The following is a 6,996-nucleotide window of genomic DNA, read 5'->3' on the forward strand; positions in this document are numbered from 1 at the left end:
TCAAAACCACAATAAGGGTTCACCTCACCCTGGTTAGAATGGCTTACATAGAGAAATCTACCAACAACAGATACTGACGAGGATGTGGGGAAAAAGGGACACTAACCCACTGTTGGTGGGAATTCAAACTGGTAAAGCCACTATGGAAGTCATCCTGGAGATTCCTTAGAAACCTGAATATAACCCTACCATACAACCCAGCCATTCCACTCCTTGGAATTTACCCAAAGGAAATTAAATTGGCTAATAAAGAGTTGTCTGCACCTTAATGTTTATTGCAGCTCAATTCACAATAGCTAAGATACGGAATCAATCCAAAATGCCCATCAACAGTAGACTGGATAAAGAAGTGGGATATGTACTCTATAGAATACTATACAACAGTAAAAAGACAATGAAATCCGGTCATTTGCAATAAAATGGAGGAATCTGGAAAACATCATGCTGAGTAAAATAAGCCAGTCCCAAAGGGACAAATATCATGTTCTCCCTGATTAGTGACAACTAACCGAACACCTAAAAGGAAACCTGTTGAAAGTGAAATGAACACTATGAGAAACAATATCTTGAACAGCCCTTGTCCTCACTGTCAAGGAACAACTTACTACTTTATTCCTTTTAGTATTTTTCTGTCCTACTTAATACTATTGGTTGAACTTTTTAATTAATACACAATTATTCTTAGGTGTTTAAATTTAACTGAATAGTGATCCCTGTTAAATATAAGAGTGGGAATAAGAGAGGAAAGAGATATATAGTTCGGCACATGCTCAATCGGACTTGCCCCTAACAGTAGAGTTAGAAACGTGCCTGGGGATTCCAATTCATTCCCATCAAGGTGGCATGTACCAATGCCATCTCACTAGTCAAAGTGATCTATGTCATAATTGATCATAATGATAGGATTGTCAAAGGGATCACGTAAACAAGAATAGTGTCTGCTAATAATAACTGATAGACTTAAAAAGGAGAGAACGATCCAACATGGGAAGTGGGATACACAGCAGATTCATAGAATGGCAGATGTCCTAAATAGCACTCTGGCCTCAGAATCAGCCCTTAAGGCATTCGGATCTGGCTAAAAAGCCCATGAGAGTATTTCAGGCATGGAAAGCCGAGACATTCTGGCAAAAAAAAAAATGACCTAAATGAAATATCTCTGTGAGTGAAATCCCAGAGGAAAGAATGGGCCATCAAAGAAGGAGGTACCTTTCTCTGAAGGAAGTAGAGAACTTCTACTATGACTATGAACTGGTCTAAATAAGATCGGAGTTGGCGAACTCAAGAGGCTTCTATAGCCATGGCAACTCATGACAAGAGCCTCAGGTGATAACTGATGCCATAAACAAGATTGTCAATTGTTAAATCAACAATAGGAGTCACAGTGCATTTACTCCCCATGTAGGATCTCTGTCCTTAATGTGTTGTACTATTCGAATTAACGGTATAACTAGTGCTCAAACAGTACTTTATGCTTTGTGTTTCTGTGTGGGTGCAAACTGTTGAAATCTTTACTTAGTATATACTAAATTGACCTTCTGTATATAAAGATAATTGAAAATGAATTTTGATGTGAATGGGATGGGAGAGGGAGTGGGAGATGGGATGGTTGTGGGTGGGATGGAGGTTATGGGGGGAAAAAGTCACTATAATCCAAAAGTTGTACTTTGGAAATTCATATTTATTCAATAAAAGTTTAAAACAACATTCACAAATCAATACATGTGATACAGCACGTTAACAAACTGAAGAAAAAAATTGTATGGTTATCTCAATAGATTCAGAGAAAGCATCTGATAAGATATAACTTCCTTTCATGATGAAAACTTTAAGCAAATTGGGTTTAGAAAGAACGTTCCTCAACAGAATCAAGGCAATTTAGACAAACAGATGACCATCATCATAATGGATGGGGAAACACTGGAAGCATTATCCCTCAGATGCAGACTCAGACAACGATGCCCACTCTCACTATTGATATTTAACAAAGTCTTAGCCAGAGTCATTAGGCGAGAACAAAAATCAAAGGGATAGAAATTGGAAAGGAGGCAATCACACCATCCTTATTCATAGATCACATGATTCCGAAACCAAAAGACTCCACTGTGAAACTATTGGAACTCCCAAAAGAGTGGTAAAGTGGCAGGATATAAAATCAACAGAGAGAAATCAATAGCCTTTGTGTATCCAGACAGACAATGACATGTTCATGGATTAGAAGAATCACAGTATCAAAATGTCTATACTACTATAGTGGATACAGTCTTGTATCCCCCAGAATGACCCCTCTCACTGTTTTCCCTTTTCCATGCAGCAATGGAACACTCAGTCCCCTAGGTGCTGCAACAGTAGCAGCAAACAGTTCTCATGAGACTGGCTCTGGATTGGTTGTGGCTGGAGAGGGCTGTCTCATTCAAGGTCATGCCCCCTTCCTGGTGGCAGCTCATATCCAATAACCTGCTGATATGGGATTATAAAGGCCCAGTTCAGCACAGTTTTGTGGAGTCAGCCCAGCAGAAGAGAGCCCCCATTTGGCTGCCTGGGGCTCAGAGCCCCCAGTAGGCTTGGCTAGGTTTGCGTTGCCACGTCATTGAAGTTTAACTTCTCCCCTTGCCTAGTCCTGCTTCCTTTATCCCCCTCATAGATGTGGATTTGAAGAGCATGATTGCAAAGCACTTCTTGCAGGAACATTTTCATCTCTTGGTTTGATCTTCTAATGTTTTTGTGTTTCTCCTAAACTGCCCTTTGCTTTATTCTAGTCTTTCTTCACTTGATCCCAATACCTTCAGTCATCCCTCTAATTATGTTCATTAGTTTCTTTGACATTTTCCTTTGTTCTCTGCAGTATCTCAGTTTACTCCAAATTCCTGCTTTCAAGCAATGTTTCTTGGTCTTAGGCCTTTAAGCTGGAGGCCCTACTTAGGCTGTCAGGTGATTTTGGCTTTTGGTTCCTGATGGCATCTTAATCTTGTACTTCTAGCCCCCAGAACTGTGAAAAAATGATTTTCTCTTATTTTAGCCAGCTAGCCTGTGACACTTCACTATGGAAGCCCCAGCAGAGTAAAACAAATGTCCCCCAAATGGAATAATCACAAGGAAGGAGCCACTGTTATTTCCATTTCACAGATGATAAAAAACAGATGCACAGGGAGGTTTTGAGTCCAACATCAAAGAGGGGCTAGGGAGCTGAAGCCTGCGTGTGAATCCAGACAGCAGAGTCTGTGCTCTTAACCAGGTCCTTCACTGCCTCTCTGGATGGACATGTCTGCCTTGGGTGGGACTTGTGCTCAAATGCATGTCACTGTGGACACACTGGGGTTGAATTGTCTTTTCTCAGCAGGGCACTGTCCCTGCCTATGTCCCATGTGCCATTCATGTCTCCAGAAAAGGGTCCTTCACTCTCCAACCTGGTGAATATATTCCTGGCTTCCAGCCTTGGAGAATAGGGTCAGGGAAAGAATGAAAATACAGTTCCCTAAGGACATTACATTTGCTCTCCCTTTCAGCCCTACCCTGACTTCTCATTCTCATTCTAGCCGTTGTTTCCAAATATGGAGCCTTGCTGATTGAACATCCCCAGAGAAGATACCTTTGGCCTTTGCAGTAGGGTGTAGGCAGTGAGAAGAATGAGGGAACGATGCTTTGATGTACAAAGGGAAGGGGGTGACCTGATCTTTTCAACAGAGGTTTTTAGCAGATTCCCTGGCAGCAGCCTCACAATTCAATCTCACTGTATGAAGCGCCCACTGCCTCAATTCCAGGGATCATTTAATCTGTAGGAGCAATGCTCTCTTCAGTCCCTGGGCAACACCTCCTCTCTCCAGCAGGCTCAGTACCTCCTCTCCTGCCTTTTCTGTTTACCAAAAACGTGTTAATCCTTGGTTCACTGTTGCTTGCTTTTCTATTTTCTCTGAATTGATAAGCTTTGTTTCCTCTGTGGCCATGTTGGTGAGTTTGAGAAGAGAAAGGAGATAAGCCTTTAACCTGACACATTTTCCTAGATTTTTTGCATACCACCCATTACATGAAGTTGCCTAAGTACTGATTTTGGTTTCACTTACACTTCCTTTTGCCTTTGGTATGATTAAATTGCTTGTATTTGATGGAAAACATACAGCAACAGGGCACCTTTTGATTTAATTCAGACTTGTGTTGTCATCATTGAACTGGGATGGATCATACACGTCTGTTCTTAGAAACATGTAGACATGACAAAGTGACAGAGCCCAGGGGAGCATTTGTCCTACTGGTTAATGTCAGCAGAGAGGAGCCATGGGGTTCTTGTCTTCGTTCAAGAAAGAGTTCAGACATGAGATAGAGAGCAGAGTTGGCAGGTTTTATTAGGGACAGAGCATCCGTAAGAACGGAAGGGATAGAGAGAGAGAGTACCCAGTCACTCAGACTGGGGGAAACAGGGTTACATGGTTAAATGGAGAGAATACACCTGGCAGGCCATGTGGGCAGCTCAAGGCTCAGCAGAGACCTGAGTGAGCTGAGCACACAGTCTGTATTCAGACTCTGGGCTTATAAGGGAAAAGGGGTCCAAGTTTCTCCTTCTCCTCCTGTTCTTCCTCCTCCTCCTTCAGAGCAAAGGATTTGCTGAGTGTAAATATCACTGGTATTCTTTAGACAGGCAAGTCTTGCTGACACCAGGCCGAGGGGGCTTCCCTAGGGTGCCTGCCTTGGAGGAGAATATGGTAGTTTTATTGCTCAGTGTCATCAGGCCAGGTAACCCATGTGGTGCTGAGGAGAGAGCTTTCCCATTGGGAATGGCTGGGACTACCTGAAGAGTTATCAGGGTCTGGGCAGGACTTTGAAGTGTAGATGCTGGGCTGCTTCCAAAGTGGGATTCTGTAGATGCCGGTTTCCTTAGACCCCTCACACACAGGCATGTTTCTAACTTCCTACCTAACTTTTAAGGTATCATTTAAGACACATGTGTCCTACATTAGAGTGCCTGGGTTCCATTCTAGTGCCCTAGATTGCAACTCCAGCTTCTTGGTAAAGCAGATCCTGGGAGGCAGCCGTAATGGCTCAATAGTTGCATTCCTACCACCCATGTAGCTTTTGGCTTTGGCCCCGGTTCAATCCTAGTCATTGTGGATATTTGGAGAGTGAATCAGCAGATGGAAACTCTGTTTTTCTATCTGTCTCTCTACCTCTCAAATAGATAAAAATTAGAAGCAAAACCAATCAAGCAAAAAATACTCTGCTGACTTTTCTTCTTAAGAAAAAAAAAAAAAAAGAATGTAATAGGGTTCCTTCTGAAGGGAATGCTGACCCAGATGAAGTAGGTTTCATAGAGAAGGAAGCATATATACCCAAACTAAAACATTGAGTGACTTCAAAAAATAATTTATTTTCCTGTTGGTAAGGTTTATTTTTTCTAGTAAAACAAATGATCAACTAGTCAACCAACCAACATAGATAATTTTAAATTTGGCATAGAAGAAACACAACCCCCTCAGTTGCATCTTTCCCCCCAACCCTCTCCTATCCCAGATAGACACACTGCTGAGTTTGATTACATTTTAAATTTATTTAACAGGAATCAAAAACACAAAGCACAGAGTGTTGTGGCCAAGGATGGGTCTCTCTCTCTCTCTCTCTCTCTCTCTCTCTCTGTATGTGTGTGTGTGTGTGAGAGAGAGAGAGAGAGAGAGAGAGAGAGAGAAACATTGGGATTTCTTAGTGCAGTTGCTGTGGGCCTGGGGGAAGCAGCTGGTATGCACATTGTCAAGGACACCATGAGCAGTTGTGCCCAAACTGAGAAACTGCAGTCTTGCAGTCTGCATTGTTTTTCTGTTTGTTTTTGTTTTTAAAACAATACAATATTACCAATATACAAGAAATTCCCGGACTCAAGATGGCGGCGGCGGCGGGCGGGACGGCTGACGCGGGCGCGAGGAGGAGCGCGACCATGGCGGCGGCCGGGCGGCAGCGGCGGGAAGACACGGGCAAGGAAGAAGAGACTGAGCAGTTGGTGCTGGTGGAATTGTCGGGAATTATGGATTCAGACTTTCTCTCCAAGTGTGAAAATAAATGCAAGATTTTGGGAATTGATACGGAGAGGCCCATTCTGCAAGTGGACCACTATGTCTTTGCTGGGGAGTATGAAGACACTCTTGGGACCTGTGTTATATTTGAAGAAAATGTCGAAAACGTGGACGCAGATGGCAGTAACAGAACAGTGCTGAAATACAAATGCCACACCATGAAGAAGCTCAGCATGACAAGAACTCTGCTGACCGAAAAGAAGGAAGGAGAAGAAAACATAGGTGGAGTGGAATGGCTGCAAATCAAGGAAAATGATTTCTCCTATAGACCCAACATGATCTAGCTTTCTGCATGAGAATGAAGATGAGGAAGTCGCAGCTCCAGCCCCAGAGAAACCTCTGGAGTTGGAAGAGCAAGAGATCCAAATGAAAGACAGTTCAAACCTGGGTTATGAACAAGAGAAACCACAGCACTTGGAGATAGGGAATTCTGGTCCTCCTGCTGACACCTCTTCTGAGAAAGAAAGTTCTGTTTCCTTGGGAACTCAAGACGCTGCCTTAGAAACCACCCCTAGATGAATTGTTTCTTACAACTAGTCATGAACTTTGTAAGTGTAAAATAATTGGCTGTGCAGCTTTCATTTGTTCACTGCTGTATTGTTTGTGTTGGCTGTGTACATACTTCCTGCCAAAGCATGGTTTGATGTACCAGAATCGTTCAGAACTGGACATGGATTAAATTTTTTTTTAAAGAAAAAAAAAAAGAAATTGATATACTGTGCATTTTCATTTAGATGATAAGATACTTACTAACATAATATTGTGTTAGTAAGTCAAACTTGAATCAATATTGCTGTTCATGGGGAGGTAACAGAAATTTGGTATCCCTGATTAACAACCCCCTAAAAGACTTATTAACTACCACCGTGGACAAAGGCTTGTTCTTTTGAAAAGGAACTGTCCAGAAACATGCAGCACACTACACCTGCAGACAAAGGTA

At 42.4% G+C, this 6,996-nt stretch overlaps 1 pseudogene; it reads left to right on the plus strand.

The window, feature by feature from the left end:
* The first annotated feature begins 5,905 nt into the window (after positions 1 to 5,905).
* Positions 5,906 to 6,723, plus strand: LOC133765623 (general transcription factor 3C polypeptide 6-like; annotated as a pseudogene).
* The last annotated feature ends 273 nt before the right edge of the window (positions 6,724 to 6,996 follow it).

This window comes from Lepus europaeus, chromosome 8, assembly GCF_033115175.1.
Source record: "Lepus europaeus isolate LE1 chromosome 8, mLepTim1.pri, whole genome shotgun sequence".
Taxonomy (NCBI): domain Eukaryota; kingdom Metazoa; phylum Chordata; class Mammalia; order Lagomorpha; family Leporidae; genus Lepus; species Lepus europaeus.